This window comes from Barbus barbus (genome assembly GCF_936440315.1).
Source record: "Barbus barbus genome assembly, chromosome: 3".
Classification (NCBI taxonomy): Eukaryota; Metazoa; Chordata; class Actinopteri; order Cypriniformes; family Cyprinidae; genus Barbus; species Barbus barbus.
Window position 1 is genome coordinate 10,891,487 of NC_136731.1, and position 12,050 is coordinate 10,903,536.

The following is a 12,050-nucleotide window of genomic DNA, read 5'->3' on the forward strand; positions in this document are numbered from 1 at the left end:
TTATTGCTTTGCAAGAAACAAATTGGAAAGAAAGTGTGATGATGAACTATAAAAAGAAATGGGAAGGGGATATTTTATATAACAATGGGGATGGAAGGCTTGGAAGAGGAGTGGCGATTTTAATGAGAAAAGATGTTTTTAATGCAAGCAAAGTAGTGTATAAAGATAAGATGGGGAAATGTATGGTGGTGGAAGTAAATTATGAAGGATGTGAACTGATTTTAGTGAATGTACATGCGCCAACAGAGGAGAAAGAAAAGAAAGAATTTTTTAATGTTTTAAGGAATATCGTAAACAAGTACAAGGAAATAATAATGATGGGTGATTTTAACACAGTTTTTAGTAAACAAGACATGGCAGAAGGAATGGTTTTTAAAACTGACACGGGGAGAAAAGAATTAAAAGTATTAATGGAAGAAAATAATATGATCGATGTGTGGAGAGAAAGAAATGAAAAGAAAAAAGAATTTTCAAGGAGGCAAATAGTGGGGCGGTTTGTCTGTGAAACTAGAATTGACTTTATTTTATGTACAAGAAATGTGGAGAATTTTATAGAAAAGATTAAGTATGAGGAAACCAGTTTTAGCGATCACAAGTTTTTATTTTTTAAAGTGGACTGGAGTAAAGTGCAAAGAGGGCCGGGAGTATGGGTTTTAAATACAGAGGTTTTAAAGAATGAAGCTTATGTTTTAAGTATAAAGGAGATCATTGAAAAGGAAAAAGGAAATGAAATGTATAATGAGGATAAGCAAATATGGTGGGAGAATGTGAAATATATGGTAAAAAGGTTTACAATAAGGTATTGCAAGTTAATTAACAAATGTAAAAAATATAAGGAAAGAGAGCTAAGACAAAACTTAAATGAGGAACTGGATAAGGTGGAAAAAAGCATACAGAAAATAAAAGAAATAGAAGGAAAACTTAAAGAAATAGAAGAAAATAAATACAATGGGGCGAGATTAAGAAGCAAAGCAAAGTACACAGTGGAAGGAGAGAAATGTACAAAGTTTTTCTTTGACTTAGAAAGAAGAAGGGGCATGGCGCAAACAATCAAAGGATTAAAAAGGGAAAATGGAGACGTGGTGGAAACAAATGAGGAGATTTTAAAAGCAGTAAAGGAATATTATGAAAAGCTATTTAAAGCAGAGGGAATAAATGATGAAGAAAAACAGAAATTACTGATGCAAATAAAAACAAAATTAGGGGAGGAGGATAAAAAAGAGTGTGAGCAAGAGATAAGAGAGGAAGAAATAAAAAGAGCGATAAGTGAACTGAATAAAGGGAAAAGCCCAGGCATTGATGGTTTAGGGAACGAATTCTACAAAACATTTAAGGATTTTTTAACTGGTATTTTAAAAGAAGTATATGAGGAGATCCTTAAGAAAGAGGAAATGAATCAGAGAATGGGGATGGGATTAATAAAGTTGATATATAAAAGGAAGGGAGAAAAAGTAGACTTAAAAAATTATAGACCAATTACAATGCTGAATTCAGATTTGAAAATTTTAACAAAAGTCTTAGCCAACAGATTAAAAGAGGTAATGCCAACCATAATTGAAACAAATCAAGCGTATGGAGTTAAAGGCAAAGATATAGCGGACACAACGATAAGTATAATAGATAGAATAAGGTATATGAAAGACAAAAACAAAAAAGGATACGTTATTAGTTTGGATTTCGAAATCCCCAATTTGGGATTAATTGATGTGGAACAAAGAAAAAATAGCTTAAGAGTTAAAATAATAAAAAAATATCTAGATGAAGGAAGCAAAACAGCGTGGAAAAAGACAATGAAATATTTTTTGAACAAATGTGGGAATTTTAATTTGGGGGATAACATCTTATGGTTGAAAACAAAGAATTGGATGATGGAAGGGTTGCCGGATTTTTATAAAGAACTGATGAGTGCTTGGGGAAAATTTTTAACTAATGTAAATTTTAATCCACAAGGTCGAGAGAGCATTTTAAATCAGCCTTTATTCCTAAACAATGGCATTTTAAACCAAGGGAAAGAGATTTTTTATAAGAAATGGTGGGATGTTGGGATCACAAGAATCAGAGATGTTTTATATGAATTTAAGGAGGGGTTTTTACCGTTGCAGTATGTAATAGATGCAATGGAAGAGGCAAAAGAGGATTTCAATAAAAAAGAGATAAGAAATAAGTATGAAGTAATTAAAGAAGCAATACCCAAAGAGTGGATAAAACGAATAGAAAATATGGAGGAAGAGAAGCAAGAGAAAGAAGTGTTTGTAAAGTTGGGAGAAAAATTGTATGCTTTTAAAGAATGTAAGGTGAAAATGTTTTATTGTTTTTTTAGAGAAGGAATGTTTAAGAAACCTGTTGTTAATGTGTACTGGGTACAGAAATTTAAAGATCTAAAAGAAGATGAAATATGGAACAACATGAAAGGAATAATGATAGATGCAAGACTGGAGAGCTTGGAATTTTTTATTAGGCACAAAGCGATTTTTACTGACATTATATTGACAAAAATCGGAATGGAGCAAAGTGAAACATGTAAAGTGTGCAATGCTGAAGATGAAAGTTTTTTACACTTGTTTTTAAATTGCAGAGAATTGGAAGATTTTAATGAAATTTGTAGGGGATTGATTGAAATGCTAAGAGGAGAACAAAAAGAGGGAAATATAGAATGGAACAGAGTGGTTTTGTTGGGTACAGAAGAAAAGTGTAAAAACAAAAGGATGATTAATTTGATTGTGATGCTAATGAAAAGTGTAATATGGGAAAGAAGAGTGGAGGCAAAAAAACAAGGAAATGTAATGGATGTATGGAATGTTTTTAAAAGGAAGTTTGAGAAATATGTGGAATATTTACACTGTTATTTTAAGCAAGAAAACAAAATGTATGACTTTTACAAAGTATTTACCTCAGATGTGTACAAAATTTGTAATGAGTTTAATTTAGGAATGCCAGAAAGAGAATGATTTAAATGCTGTTTTCCATTTCTTTTACTCTTAATCTTTTATTACTTTTGAGAAAATACCAAATGTATAGAGAGAGACTGTATTTACTGGATGTATTTTCAAGCAAATGATGGACTGTACCTTTGTATGTTTTTATGATGAAATTTTCTAATAAAAAAAAAAAAAAAAAAAAAAAAAAAAAAAAAAAAGCTGCGCCCGATCTCGTCTGATCTCGGAAGCTAAGCAGGGTCGGGCCTGGTTAGTACTTGGATGGGAGACCGCCTGGGAATACCAGGTGCTGTAAGCTTTTGGGTTTTCTTCACTACTGATCTAATACTTTATGGTGGCTGATCTTTAAAAAGCCCACTCTTGGCAGCAGCCCTCGCTTAAGGTCATACCACCCTGGGTGCACCCGATCTTGTCTGATCTCGGAAGCTAAGCAGGGTCGGGCCTGGTTAGTACTTGGATGGGAGACCGCCTGGGAATACCAGGTGCTGTAAGCTTTTGGGTTTTCTTCACTACTGATCTAATACTTTATGGTGGCTGATCTTTAAAAAGCCCACTCTTGGCAGCAGCCCTCGCTTAGGGCCATGCCACCCTGGGTGCGCCCGATCTCGTCTGATCTCGGAAGCTGAGCAGGGTCGGGCCTGGTTAGTACTTGGATGGGAGACCGCCTGGGAATACCAGGTGCTGTAAGCTTTTGGGTTTTCTTCACTACTGATCTAATACACTGGCCTTTATGGTGGCTGATCTTTAAAAAGCCCACTCTTGGAAGCAGCCCTCGCTTACGGCCATACCACCCTGGGTGCGCCCGATCTCGTCTGATCTCGGAAGCTGAGCAGGGTCGGGCCTGGTTAGTACTTGGATGGGAGACCGCCTGGGAATACCAGGTGCTGTAAGCTTTTGGGTTTTCTTCACTACTGATCTAATACACTGGCCTTAATGGTGGCTGATCTTTAAAAAGCCCACTCTTGGCAGCAGCCCTTGCTTACGGCCATACCACCCTGGGTGCGCCTGATCTCGGAAGCTAAGCAGGGTTGGGCCTGGTTAGTACTTGGATGGGAGACCGCCTGGGAATACCAGGTGCTGTGAGCTTTTGGGTTTTCTTCACTACTGATCTAATAATTTATGGTGGCTGATCTTTAAAAAGCCCACTCTTGGCGGCAGCCCTCGCTTACGGCCATACCACCCTGGGTGCGCCCGATCTCGTCTGATCTCGGAAGCTAAGCAGGGTCGGGCCTGATTAGTACTTGGATGGGAGACCGCCTGGGAATACCAGGTGCTGTAAGCTTTTGGGTTTTCTTCACTACTGATCTAATACACTGGCCTTTATGGTGGCTGATCTTTAAAAAGCCCACTCTTGGCAGCACCCCTCGCTTACGGCCATACCACCCTGGGTGCGCCCGATCTCGTCTGATCTCGGAAGCTAAGCAGGGTCGGGCCTAGTTAGTACTTGGATGGGAGACCGCCTGGGAATACCAGGTGCTGTAAGCTTTTGGGTTTTCTTCACTACTGATCTAATACTTTATGGTGGCTGATCTTTAAAAAGCCCACTCTTGGCAGCAGCCCTCGCTTACGGCCATGCCAACCTGGGGGCGACATTGAGCTACACAGGAAGTGACGTGGCAGTTTGTAGTAGGAAGTTGGCTGACATTTTTTTTTTTTTGGTTTAGTTTTTGGGTAAATTTTCTTTGAGGTTTTTTATTTGAGATTTTTTCACTTCCCAGCAGCAGTTTGCTGTCTGGGGAGAATTTTTCTTTCTTATTTTTGAAAATGGACAGATTACAAGGTAAAGACATGGATATGGCAGGAGAAAGACGAGTGGTAACCGACAAGGAAACGGATATAAGACAACGAGATGGAAAAGGACGAATGGATTATAACAAGAGGAATTATTCGAAAGAGGCTACATTGATTGTTGACATGACGGATTGTAGAGATGCAAGAGCAGAGCATATTATAAAAGCTGTGAACGACAGGATCGGAGGAGGAAAGATTCTAGCAGTCAGACCCAGGCAAGGAAAAGAATATGAAATCAAATTGATTAACCAGGAGGCGTGCAATGGATTGGAGGAAGGACTGATGATAAAAGGAAAGCTGTGTGAGATTCGACAATTGAAAACAAGGGAGTACGTGGTTTCTTTTATACATTTGCCAGCCTATACTGAAGACTCTGAAATTTTAGAAAAATTAGAAAATTGGGGCGTAACACCTGTATCAGACAACAGAAGGAGAATGTATCCGGGCACAGACATTGTGGATGGTACAAGGTACCTAAGGGTGAAATTCCCTAAATAAGTTGTTTCCCTGCCATACAGCACAAAGTTTGACACGGAGGAGGGAACACAGTATTTCCGGATAATGCATGATCGGCAGGTTAAAACCTGTCGTTTGTGCATGAATCCGGGACATGTGTTCAAAGACTGTCCGGAGTTCAAGTGTTTTCAATGTGATGAGCAGGGACACTTTGTGAGGGATTGCGATGCAATTAAGTGCCCAGATTGCAGAAAGGTGATGGTAAGATGCGAGTGTTGGATGGAGGATGAGAATGAAATTCAAAATATAGAGTCAGAAGATGTAGGAGGGCAAATGGTGAAAGAAACTGAATTGCAAAATGATAAGGAGACTGAGGAAGAAGATGGAGTGAATCTTGGCAGCAGCCCTCGCTTACGGCCATACCACCCTGGGTGCGCCCGATCTCGTCTGATCTCGGAAGCTAAGCAGGATGGGAGACCACCTGGGAATACCAGGTGCTGTAAGCGTTTCTTCACTACTGATCTAATACACTGGTCTTTATGGTGGCTGATCTTTAAAAAGCCCACTCTTGGCAGCAGCCCTCGCTTACGGCCATACCACCCTGGGTGCGCCAGATCTCGTCTGATCTCGGAAGCTAAGCAGGGTCGGGCCTGGTTAGTACTTGGATGGGAGACCGCCTGGGAATACCAGGTGCTGTAAGCTTTTGGGTTTTCTTCACTACTGATCTAATTACTGGCCTTTATGGTGGCTGATCTTTAAAAAGCCCACTCTTGGCAGCAGCCCTCGCTTACGGCCATACCACCCTGGGTTACCACAGAGTTAATGCCGCTTGGGGGAGCCTTTTTTTTCTTGAGATGTCAAAAATGGATGGATTAACCACCGCCATGGGGGTGGTGATGGCGCAGTGGATAAGACACATGCCTTTGGTGTGAGAGACCTGGGTTCGAATCCACTGTGAGACACCAATGTGTCCCTGAGCAAGACACTTAACCCCTAGTTGCTCCAGAGGCGTGCGACCTCTGACATATATAGCAATTGTAAGTCGCTTTGGATAAAAGCGTCAGCTAAATGAATAAATGTAAATGAATAAATGTAAATTAACGGCAACGGATAAGGTCATGGCAAGAGTAACAGAAAAGGAAAAACATGGATAACAAATGGCAAAAGATGATGGTAAAGCAAAGGAAGGAATTACAAACAAGTCTTTTCTGAGTCTTGCGTGATGTATACAAGCCCAACAAAACAAGAAAAGGAATCGAATTGTATGTATAATGAAAAGAAAACCCAAAAGTAATTGTGAACTTGATGGATCTTAGAGATGCAAAGGTGGAGGACATTATAGAGGCTGTGTTAAAAGAGTTGTATGTTGTATTTGGTTGTTGCTTGAATTGAATTCAAACAATTGATGCTGAATTGCCGCTAATTTAAAAGTGAAAGTAAAATATGCATGGTGCTTTTACAAGTCATTTAAGCAAAGGAAAGTGAGGGAAAGTGGGAAAACTCAAATGAACTAAAAAACAAACAACTGCTTGATGCCAAATTGCCGCAAATTTAAAAGTAAAAGGCGCACAGTGCTTTTACAAGCTATTTAAAAGCAGAGGGAAAGAGGGAAAACTCAAGCAAACTAAAAACAAACAACTGCTTGAGGGCAAATTGCCGCTAATTTGAAAGTGAAAGTAAAACACCCACAGAGCTTACAAACTATTTAAAACCGAAGGAAAGCAAGGAAAAGAGGGAAAACTGAAACGACCCCACCACCACGGTGTTGACACACATCGATTAACTGGTGGGAAAATTTCCTCTGTCACAACCTTAGCATTCATGACAAACCAGTATGTGGTTCTGTAATTCTGCCACAGAGTAGAGGTCTTCACGGGTCCAAAAATTCATACCGGAACCCAAAGAGACCCGAGAAATATCTTTAATGTACTACCCGGACCCAACGCGGACCCGACCATTACTCAAAAGTTGGACCTGAACCCGGCTGGGAAGACACAGACCCGACACCCGATCGCACAGCAAACTGCTATTAAGTCAATAAACAATTTGCGGGGAAAAAAAAATCCTTTAACCGGAAGCCTTCTCCCTGACAGTGATGGCTACAGTCCTCCTTGCCAATAAGTTTCCATCCATGTTAGGTTGTTCCTCTCTCTTGTCGACAGAGAGAGCCTTCTCAATCCACTCATTATTCCAGCTTTAAAAGTCTACTTGCTGTTACTGTCGGTGACGGATGACTAATACAACTTCACAGTTTGTTTTTTTCATGTCGAGTCAACTTCGACTGTTGCGTTTAACCTACAATAACTTTTTGTTGGTTGTAATAAAGACTCGGAGCATTTATTTTTTTCCCAAAAAACAAAAACGCACAGAACAAGAAGTGCTTTACACTACGTGTTAGATAACAGGTACGTCTCTTCAGTTTTGTTTCAGCTTTTTTTTTTCAGATCACTCATGAAGGAATCCATGATCACTGTCCGCTTGCAGTACTACATTAACTCCACCCGCACTCTGCTTCTGGCAGCTGACGTAACGTGTTTTATTATTTTTTTCAGCTTATTTCCCGCTCAACGCTTTTCTCATCCTAATTTTACAAACTTTAATGATCACTGGCGGGTGCGGTATTCTCCGATCGACTCGGGTAGTACATACACTGTTAAACAGACCCGGGAACTGAAGTAATAGATTGGGACCCGACCCGAACCCGGCTCACCATTTAAAATATAGACCCGAACCCGTACGGATCCCGGGTCGGGTCCTCGGGTCCTCCGTGAAGACCTCTACCACAGAGATACACTAAAAACAGAGAAGATGAATTGGAGCATGCGCATAAACCTTGCGTGATGTATACAAGCCCAACACAACAAGAAAAGGAATCGAATTGTATGTATAAGGAAAACACAGCCAAAAAAGGTAAAACGCATATGTATGAAATATATTGAACACGCCTAGAGGAAAAACTATTTAAAGAGGACACAGAAAACATTCTGGAGATCTTTTCTGCAGAAAACTTCTCTGCTTTATTCTCATTTTGTAATAAAGTCTATATTCTGGCATCAAAACCCCAAGACTTTGAGAGTGATTCTTCATAGAAAAGGCAGAAGCCACCACATGTACGGGGCCTTACTGTGATTGTTTTTTTTTGTATGACTGTGTAGAGCAGATCATTGAATGAAACACTTTCCACATGCAGTGCAGTGATATGATTTCTCTCCATTGTGGATCCTCTCATGCCTTTTCAGATGTGATGAATGACTAAATCTCTTGTCACAGTGTGAACATTTATAAGGTTTTCCTCCAGTGTGGATCCTCTCATGCATTTTCAGGTCTCCTGCCTTTTGGAATCTCTTGTTGCAGTGTGGACACTTATAAGAGGGTCCATATTAGAGATAAACTTTATGTGTTTTCAGGTCTCCTGATGTATTGAATATCTTGTCACAGTGTGAACACTGATAAGGTTTTCTCCAGTTTGGATCATCTCATGTTTTTTCAGATGTGCTGACCGACTGAATCTCTTGTCACAGTGTGAACACTTATAAGGTTTCACTCCAATGCGGATCCTCTCATGTCTTTTTATGAATCACTGAATGTCTTATTGCTGTGTGGACACTTATAAGGTTTCTCTCCGGTGTGGATCCTCACATGTGTTTTCAAATGTGTTGACCGACTGAATCTCTTGTCCAATATTTCTAAAACACTTATAAGGTTTTTCTCCAGAGTGAACACTCTCATGCAGTTTCGTACAAGTAAAAGTCTTATCACACTCAAAGCACATGTACTGACCTACTTTCAAATTTTGTAGATGCACAAAACTGTTACCACACAAATTACATGAATGTGGCGTCTCCTGTGAATGACCTTTCAACATTTTACAGCATTGATCGCATGCGTGCTGCTTCTCTCCAGTGTGGATGTCCACGTGATCATTAAGGTTTGCTGGTTGTGTGAAACTCTTAATCACAAGTGAATGATTTCTCTCCAGTATGATTTCTCTCCAGTAACTCCCATGTGACACGCAAGACTTGTTTTGCGTGTGAAACTCTTTCCACACTGAGTGCAGGTGAAAGATTTCTTGGCTCTTCTTTTCTTTAAATTTTTCAGTTTGGTTTGAGAGCAACTCAAATATTTTTCTTCAGTTTTGACATGATTTTCTCCTTAACTTCACTTGATTCTTCATTCTTCTCTTTTTCTTCAACTCTGAAATAAAAGTAAAACTTGGCATTAATAAGTGGAGTTACTAATAATGTTACATGATTATTTCTTGGTAATACACATTTGACAGCTTGAGTTGGGAAGCATACAAAATGTACTTTTATTAACATCAGTAACATGTGCAATATCTAATTTTCATTTAGAAAATTAATATATTCTACTCTTACTAAATGTACCATTATTCTTCTATAATATTATAATCACTGAAGAAACTTTTCCTTTTGTTTTATAATAGTTATTTTATATTTTCAAAATATAAAGCAAGTAGAAATGAATGATTAATAAGCCTATAAGTGTTCCTCTGCTGATATCAACTGGTCATAGTGGTAATTTGATTTAAAAAAAAAAATAATTACATAAGCACTTGTCTACCACAAAAATATATTTTGATATACATTGTTTTTTGTCCCATTAAAAATTTAATTTAAACTGGGGAGCTAAGCCATTCAGAGCTAATTAACAAAATTTTTAAATCTATCCGATGTTTGATAGGGAGCCAGTGCAGTGTTGCTAGAAACGGGCTAATATGGTCATACTTCCTGGTTCTAGTAAGGACTTTAGGTGCTGCATTTGGACCAACTGTAGTTTGTTTATCAAGCGTGCAGAATGCAGAGGCACGACTGGTCTTCAACGAGCCCAAAAGAGCCCATGTCACACCTCTGTTCGTCTCCCTGCACTGGCTACCGGTTATGGCTCGCATTAAGTTCAAGTCACTGATGCTTGCATATAGCACAGCCACAGGCTCAGCACCCGCCACTCACTTTTACGAATCTACATTCCCACCAGAAGTCTGAAATCCACTAGTGAGCGACACCTTGTGGTGCCATCACAGAGAGGCACAAAATCACTTTTAAATTTGTTTACCGTTCCTGGCTGGTGGAATGATCTTCCAACCTCTATTCAGAATGCTGATTCCTGGAAAATTTTCATCTGACTTCATCTTAAAAAAAAGAAATTCTTCTTATATTTTCTTTAATCTTTCCATCTAGCTTGTACTTATTTGAACAATGCTTAAAACTTGGTATTACAAGCACTTCCTGTGTCTATTTGCCTCAGTAAGATGAATCGCTTGATGTATTCCCCAACTGTAAGTCGTTTTGGATAAAAGCGTCTCCTAAATGATTAAATATAAATGTAAATCTCACAGCAGCCATATTCATTCTGCGGAGTTCAAATGCGCTGTGCAGTAACAGTGCCGCAAAATTAACATCTCTGAATATACTTGTTCTGAGCTCGTTTGCTGACATTATTGTCCTATCAGTAAGCCAGTAATGCTCACTCAGACAAACAAACGTAGTTGCTAATTGTCTTAATGACAGCTGTCAGTGTGAAAATTTTACACATTTTGGACACAGAGGGACCATTATTCAAAAGCACAATAAATGCACAATATGTAAGATTTTTTCATTAAAATATCCAAAAACCACTAGAACAATGTTCAACCCGGTATCACGCCAAAGCGTGTGGAAGACACGCTGGTCCACACGAGGATGCGTGGAAGACACGCTGGTCCACACGAGGATGCGTGTAAGTGTCACGCTTTGCCTCCTCTAGGCGTGAAAATCACAAGCATGCATGAAGGTGAAGTTACTAATAGAGTACCAGCAGGGGCGATCATTTTCTCAAGGCCAACAACTCCCTACGGGCCAAATAGAAGCGATTTAGTGCATTCTCCAAAATCCCCGCGCAAGGTAAGCTTATGAATTATGTGTTGATATTAGGTCTTTATTGTAACTTTAGCAATATAACATCACCATATTAGGCCACAGACAGGTCAGTGCCTGGACGCAACCTAAGAATCAGCCGGCCACGGCCCGGTTTGGGTCATATTTTAAGCCATATTTTTTCTTCGAGCGTCAGTGAATGAATTGTCAGTTTTTTTTATTTTTATGTTTTGCCCTATAATCGAAATCTTATACAGTATTACAGTTATTTATTTGCCCAGCGCATTTTTTTATTTTATTTTGTAAACCCCCCTGCTTGTTGATATTATGCGCACTTGCATTAAAGTTACATCCTTTGTCTCTGCGTCCAGTGTACTTTCTGTTCTGTTATGCAGTCCTGCTTAAAATTGTCATAAACTTGCAGTAACTAGAGAATTATTCTATAGGCTAAACAATATATGTCACTCATTTCTATGAATTCTGATCAACTACCTTACTGCCCCCCCCCCCTTCTCTCTCTTCCAGAAGCCCCAGTGTCTTCAAGTAAGTATTGTTTTTGTTTTTTCTTAGTTCTATTTTTTTTTTCAATGTCAAGTTTTCTTACTGTCCCAATTTACCTTAACATGTAAGATACATTGGAACAGTAGCACAGTAGTTCATTCATGCAGTTTACATGCTGAATATGCATTGTGCAATAACAGCATCGCAATTACCTTCTTTATTTTGTTGCAGTTCTGCCTGTATAATACAACCGGGTTGCATAATATGACTAATCCAGTAAGCCTTGCTGCAAGACAGTTAACTGATTTGGTTTTCCTTTGTCCAACAGCTCCTGTTCTTACACACCACCCTTCCCTGTTAGTGTTACCTCCACCTAGTGTATTTGTATGAAAAACAACAGCTCTTTTAAGAGCTTCTTCTAAAGCTTCACTGTCTTCAAGTAAGCACATTTTTATTCTTTATTTTTCTTTCACCTTACTCTCTCTCACTGTCC

General features: G+C 39.1%; 1 long non-coding RNA gene across 1 annotated transcript in view; it reads left to right on the forward strand.

The window, feature by feature from the left end:
- Positions 1 to 12,050, forward strand: part of LOC306855355 — a 1,003,769-nt gene that overhangs the window by 838,195 nt on the left and 153,524 nt on the right. The gene's annotated exons all lie outside the window — the stretch shown is intronic.